Source organism: Microtus ochrogaster, chromosome 7, assembly GCF_000317375.1.
Source record: "Microtus ochrogaster isolate Prairie Vole_2 chromosome 7, MicOch1.0, whole genome shotgun sequence".
NCBI lineage: Eukaryota > Metazoa > Chordata > Mammalia > Rodentia > Cricetidae > Microtus > Microtus ochrogaster.
In genome coordinates this window covers 20,474,668-20,482,230 of record NC_022014.1, presented here as the reverse complement: position 1 = coordinate 20,482,230, position 7,563 = coordinate 20,474,668, and the positions used below count along the sequence as shown (strand labels likewise).

At 39.5% G+C, this 7,563-nt stretch overlaps 1 protein-coding gene across 1 annotated transcript in view; it reads right to left on the bottom strand.

The window, feature by feature from the left end:
• Nlk (nemo like kinase) overlaps positions 1-7,563 on the bottom strand; it is a 132,563-nt gene that overhangs the window by 83,709 nt on the left and 41,291 nt on the right. The gene's annotated exons all lie outside the window — the stretch shown is intronic.

Genomic DNA, 7,563 nt, shown 5'->3' with positions numbered 1-7,563 from the left:
CATGGTGGCTCACAACCATCTGTAATGAGATCTGGTGCCCTCTTCTGGCATACACACAGACAGAATATTGTATACATAATAAATAAATATTTTTTTTTAAAAAAAAGGAAATATAAGGCTAAAGGTTCAAGCTCCAGTACTGCTAAAATGAAGAAAATCTTAGCCTAATGGTGGCATACACTCATAATCTCAGCACCTGGGAAGGTGAAGTAGAAGATCACTCATAATAAGATTGAGGGTGGGGTGGGAAAACAAATCTGAGATGTATGCCTACAACCCAGCACTTGGAAAATGTAGTCTGAGGTCAGCCCAGGCTACAAAAGACCCAGTCTCACACAAACCAATGATAAAAACAAAACCAAACAAACAAAAACCCACAAATAAAAACAAAAGGTGCTGGCTTGTAGACTAGTTGTGGAGCATTTGTAAATATGAGCAAGACCCTGGTTCAGTTCCCAGCACTGGAGGAAAAACAAAGAGAGAAAGAAACGGGCACCATGTTTTCCAAAACTGATAACCTAAATTCTTCTTAGGAGAAAAATTATCACTACTGTCTCTATACCCTTACTTATCCTGGTTTCCTTTGTCCTATGAGCAACACACCAATCTTCCTGCAGTAAGAACAGAAGCATACGGCTGAAGACAAGTTAGTGCTGTCAGGGATCCTCACTTCTTCCATTAGAAATGGACAGAGAAGGCTACATGTGCCACATAGCAGCAATCCAAAAAGGTCATGCCCTTTGGCAGCACATGTAAGAAAAATCTGTGTGTTGTCAGCTCTAATGATTTCTGGTCTTTCTGGTTCAACAAGGGGCACCTACCTGGCAATATTTCAAAAGATGATAAAATGGAATTCAGAATACAGAAGCAAGCTGGCTGTCAAAAAAAAAATCAGATGCCAGCATGACAAAAGGTTTTTTAGGAAGACACATGACAAGTGTGTTAGTAAGAAGGAAGGGTAAAAAGAGACGGACACTGTCCATATGATGTTTTACTTGAATTAAATGCCATGAAACCTGTGATGTGTCTTCTGGGAGACTTCAAAGTAAAATTAATGAGGGTCTCTTAACATCAGACAGAACAGCCCCACTGAGAAGGCAGCTTTACCAGAGTTCCATTTGAGTATGGTCGAACCCTCTTCTCTATAGGTTGGTTTCTGAATTTCACCTAATCACAGTGAACTACAGTCTAAAAAAATTAAGTGAAAATTCTAGAATGAAGCAAGTTAAGTTTTAAATGAACGAATACTGCCTGAGCAGGATGACACAAACCAAGGTTTCCCATTCCACCGCTCACTAAGATGTGAACTACCCTCGGTCAGCACTTCCACAGTACATATACTACCTGCCTCCTTGCTGATTTGTACCCTTTTGGACTGTCAGGGCATCACAGGGTTGCTCAATAATGTTCCTGGAACACAAAAGTCATGATGGAAATGAGACACCTAGGTAGAGAACTGTGGCACTAACACTACCAAGCACATAGGAAAAGCACAGTCCATATAGCCTTCCGTGGCTCGGGCACCACTGGAAAAGTGGAGGGTACTACTATACCATGAACGTTCACATAACTACTTTTTAAGGAAATAAGTCTTACATTGATAGTAATAATTTTTATTTGATAGTTTACTGAAATGTAACTAGTGGATGAAATTTATATGGGAGAAGTTATTTTACATCCAATAAAATAAAGCAGGTCATAACTCTTTTCTCAACTCAATGACATACATCACTAAGGGAAGTTTATGCTTTAGACACATCTGCAAACAGAAATTTGTCATAAGCCACTGTCCACATAAAATATGTCACATGTGTATCAGATACATTTTATTAAGATAGCACACGCTATCAATGTTATCTATATGTTATACCTGTTTCTGATACACTTTACTATTAAATACTCTCAATGTATGTATCAGCCGAAAGAATGATACTGGGTAAAACACTGGATCTTCACAAAGAAAAGGAAAGAAAAGCACTGGAAACAAGTGCTTTTTAATGGGAAATATTAACAATACATAGCTGAATAAAAACAGTTTCCCCTTTACCTAAATCTTAAAAGATAGTTAGCTATGCCAGTGGTGCACACCTTTAATCCCATCACTCAGGAAACGGAGCCGGGCAGATCTTTGTGAGTTCAAGGCCAGCCTAGTCTATAGAGTGAGTTCCAGGACAGCCAGGGCTACACAGAGAAACCCTGAAGGGATGGAGAGAGAGAGGCAGACAGGCAGGCAGGCTAAACTAAAACTGTGACCCATGTAGTGTGGAACTTAAAACAAATGGAATAAAACATAAGACATGGCAGCAGCAGCAGGACCAGGTGGATGATGGGAAAGTTTTATTCTGTACATAAAGTAGTGTAATAGCAAGTGAAGTATACATGTGATGTGTACTGCAAGGGCTGCACAGTTCCCAGCACCCCTATGACCTATAGTTCCAGTTCCAGGGATCCGATGTATTCTGGTCTTTGAAGGCACCTGCATGTAACATGGTACACATAAAGTCATGCAGGCACATATATACACTTAAATAAAAATAACTAAGTCTTGCTGGGTGGTGGTGGTGCACACCTTTAACCCCAGCATTCGGGAGGCAGAGGCAGGAGGATCTCTATGAGTTTGAGCCAGTCTGGTCTACAGAGTGAGTTCCAGGACAGGCTCCAAAGCTACACAGAGAAACCCTGTCTCGAAAAATCAAACAAGGAAACAAACAAACAAACAAAGAAGAAACACCTAAGTCTTTCTAAAAATGTATATTGCAAATCCTCAATCAATGAAATTACACAACAAAAAGTTAACAACTAAAAAGCTAACGAGGAGGATAAAATGGAGCCATAAACCACTCATGAACCATAAATATTCTTGATAAATTGGTAGTCATAAAATTGAAAATATCTGCTCTTCAAAAGACACAGTTAAGAGAAAGCAAGAGACAAGTCACAGCTGCACATGACAGCACACAACTGTGGTCCATGCTTGGGAAGCAGGGGCAGGAAGACAGGGAGTTTGAAGTTAGCCTGGACTATTGCCTGAACTACAGCCAGGCTGCTCAGAGCCTATAAACACAAGCCACAAACTAGGAGAACTTGTTTCAAATAATACAGTTGATTTGCAAGTCTAAAAAAATTCTTAAAGTTCTATTAACACACTTATAAGAAAAGACTTGAAGAGATATTTATCCCAAAAATCCAGTTAACCAAATACTAATAGTAAAATCATACCACTAACATAGGTATTAAAATGTCTAAGTTACAAAATCTTCAACCTAAGTGTCAAAAAGAGGAAGTACAATGAAAAAAGTTAAAGTTAAGGTTAAAATATGTTCACTGTGTTTTTCAATTATTCCTCTCCTACATGAAATGAAAGTGTATTCCACAGCCACTTTATTTGTAAGATCCCCAAACAAGGGAAAAAACACAAAATGTCTATTGACAGGTGAATACAAAAAAGAAAACCATGGTACAGTCCTATGAGATTACTACTAAGCAATAAAAGAAAAAGAATGACTATTGATTTTGGCAACACCATATTTGAACCTCAAAATGTAGTGCAAAAATGGGATAATAAGAGTTCATTCTATACAATTCCATTTATATAAAATTCTGAAAAGTGAAAACTAACATATGGAAAAGGGCTTAGAAATGGAGGTGGAATTTGAAGCATAGAAGAGAAAAATGGGAGGATGGCTTCAGGTGTGTATCAAACTTACCAAACTGCACAGTTCAGTATGTGATGTTTGCTAAAGCAAGCATACTTTAACAAAGCTGCTTTCACTAATTGCAAGGATACTGCTGTTATTCTGAGAGCTGTAAGAGCTAGGAGAAAAAAATGAGGACTCATATGCAGTTCTATTATTTCTAGAGCCCTGAATACCAGGGTTCCTAACACATACACATGGGAAGGAGACACAGTGTAAAGTCAGGACTTTAATAATTAACTTGAATTCGAAACACTATATGAATTCTTTCTCTTTCTTTCCTTATGCAAGTGTCTTAGCTAATAAATAAACACGGAATGATTTTATCATCAATGTCTAATATCAAACAGGAGAAACACTCCAATATTACATGTTTCTTGATTAAGTACAGACCACTGCCAAGTGAAGTAGTAATATCTATCCACCAAAAAAGAAAAAGGATACCAGAGTAACATCCTACAACATGGCTGCAGCTGGTAAAGTGTAGACTGTAAGAAACTAAAATCACCCAGACCCCACAAAATTAAACTCCATGGCTTGAGAGAGAGAGAGAGAGAGAGAGAGAGAGAGAGAGAGAGAGAGAGAGAGAGAGAGAACAGGAGGTGGTGTCACAAGCCTTTAATCCCAGCACTTGGGAGGTTGAAACAGGAGGATCTTGGTGAGTTCAAGGCCTACAGAGACAGTTCTAGGACAGTCAGTGATACACACACACACACAAACACACCCCCCCCAAAAAAAAACAAAGTTGGGCAGTAATGGCATACACCTTTAATCTTAGTACTTGGGAGGCAGAGGCAGGTGGATCTCTGTGAGTTTGAGGACAACCTGGCCTATAGAGTGAGTTCCAGGACAGCCAGGAGATACAGAGAAACCCTGTCTTGAAAACAAAACCAAACAAAAATGGAGGAGCATTGGAGGATGTAGGCGTTTACAAAAGTTCACCCCATTTTTTTTCTAAGCTTTTCCCTTGGTAATCTCACTGTTGTATTAGTTACAATCCTGCAAGCACTGCATTCCTCAAGCTGACACCACAGACACATGCCTAGACTCCAACTGCATTGCAAATTACAATTCATAGTGCCTAAAGGAATCTTATATAGACTTATCACCTAATATTCTGATCTAATGCAAAACTTCCCTTTTTCAAAAACTTGGAACAACAACATAAGAAAAATGATGCCAGGTGGCACATGCCAATCTCAGTGGCCACCAGTCCAGTCTGGTTTATATAGTGAGGGCCAGGACAACTAGGGCCACATAGAGGAACTGTCTTAACAAAACAAAAACAGAAACAATAAAAATAAAATTTAAATTTCTATCCAACATTAGAAGCCAAATCTACTTCTGGCTCTATCTCCTTCCTTCATGTACACTCCGTTCCATTGCCATACTAGACAGCAGTTATTCCCCAAATAAGTCTACCTGACCTGACCTAATCTTTCCCAAGCATAATGATCATTTCTGATGTCCCTGAAATTGAGGCCAGCGCATAAAATACACAAAAATCAAAGACTCAAATAGACCTTTCTGATTCCAATTCCACCAGTTGCTTGCTGCCTCCACTTCAACTCACCTTTGATTCAGTTAATTCTCACTCAGTCCCTGTATATAGGCAACCTATAAAAGGCTTGAATTTACCAAATGACATCCTAACTTGTGAAGATATGAACTCTAGGCATGTTAGAAATGAGGTAGGAATGTTCACACCTAGAATGTTCATATCTAGGGACTTAGACTTTCTGCCTCTTGAAAACCCACTTATTTGCTTACTTGATAGTAAAATATTCACCAAAATCCTTACAAAAATTATTCTGCTAGCTATGCACCCATTGTAAATTTAATTCTCATTTTAAAATGAGACATAAGTATAAGAAGGGTCTATCTCCATTAGGAGTCCTATGTGCTTCATGTACAGTAACCAACGTAAGCATAGCTTTTTGTTTGGTGGTTTGTTTGTTTTGAGACAGGGTTTCTCTGTGTAACCACCCTGGTTCTTCTGGAACTCTCTCCGTAGGCCAGGCTGGCCTCAAACTCAGAAATCTGCCTGCCTCTGCTTTCCCTTCCCAAGTTTAAAGGTGTGTGCCGACATCACCCTACATAAACATACTTCCATATTCTGTTGGTAAATACAGATCAGAAGGGTCTTACACACACTTCTGTTTGCTAACAGTATATCCTCCCTTTCATCAGAAGCAGAACTGTAAGCTTTGTAAAGGCAACAATACATCCAATTAAAAGACTGGGTTTCCCTTCTCTCACAGCCACAATGCTGGTGTGTCTTATTTTTGACCAATTTAGTATAGATGGAATTATGCATGATTTTAGGAAGGACCCTAAAAAACACAAAAACCCTCAATATCATTTTTCTTTGCCTCTAAGAGGGTAACTGGGTGATAGAAGATATGAAAAAAAAATCTGTGGCTTTTGAATCATAAACAGATGTCATATTGAAAACACACTAAAAAACAAACTATAGTTATGAGGCCAGGTAGTGTATGCCTGTAATCTTAGCACTGAGGAGGCAGAAGGACTGTGAATTGAAGCCAATCTGGGCTACACAGAGAGACCTAACCAAATCAACAAACAACCTAAGGCAGACCCAAACAAACAAAAAGATAAACAAGGGGCTGGAAAGATGGCGCAGTGGTTAAGAACACTGGCTGTTCTTCCAGAGAACCTAGGTTCAATTCCTAGTACCCACATGGCAGCTAACAGCTGTCTATAACTCCAGCTCCAGGAGATCTGACACCTTTACACCGATGCACATAAAATAAAGTTAAGTAAATTAAAAAAAAAAAACACAAACAAAAATTCTCATGGCTGCTTTTTTAAATTGTGATTTACTGAAGAGAAAGATCAAGATTAGAACTGTGTTTCTCAGTAGAATTTGTTAACCCACATCAAAGAAGTGGTGATCTGTGGAGACAGGGGTGCAGGAAGGTGAGTACACCTGTATGTGGTGGACAGAAGGCAACCCCAGGAACCAACTTTCTTGTTTGTTTGTTTGTCTGTTTTGAGACAGGGTCTCTCACTGGGACCCAAGGCTCACTCATTAGGTCAGCCTTGCTGGCAGACAGCCCCAGCGCTCTGCTTTTTGGTAAACAAGCAGGGTTCTAGTTCCTTTTATTTCTTTTCTCTTTCAACTACAAGTGCACACCAGCATTTCTGGCTTTTTACATGGGGTGCCAGAGGTTGGATTCAGGTTCTCATGCTTGCACAAGGGGTGCTGTGCCAACTGAGCCATCTCCTCAGCCCTGGAAGCAGGAACTCTGAAGGCAGCACAGTATTCAGGTAAACACTCCAAATTAATACACGTGAGTCCGGAATATTCACACAAACTCTATTTATTCTTCCAGAAGAACCCTAAAACATTTAAAATAAGTATTTTATCTCTCAGTTGGGTATGAATTTAATTATTTACTTAGAATGATGCTTTGGAAAATGCCCTTGGTAGGGAGAGGATGAACAGAAACCTCCTTTTGCAGGATTCAATAAACTGTTTCAAGCCAATTAGTCACAGAAACTTGCTAACAGAATAGTGTTTTCGGGGGAGGGCACATAAGACAACAATTTTAACCTGATCTGATAAGCTAAAATTCTTAAGTACATCCAGGCGGTGGTGGTGCACAGCACTTGGGAGGCAGAGGCAGGAGGATCTTTTTGAGTCCGAGGCCAGCATGGTCTACAGATAGAGTAGACAGGCTCCAAAGCTACACAGGGAAGACAAACCCTGTCTGGAAAAACCAACCAAACAAACAAGAAATCTTAAGCACTTCAAATAAGAAATAAAGTCACTACCGCAGCAACACTTTTTGTGATGAATCAGCTGAACTTCAATGTGCTGACACTGACTTACACAGCACAGGAC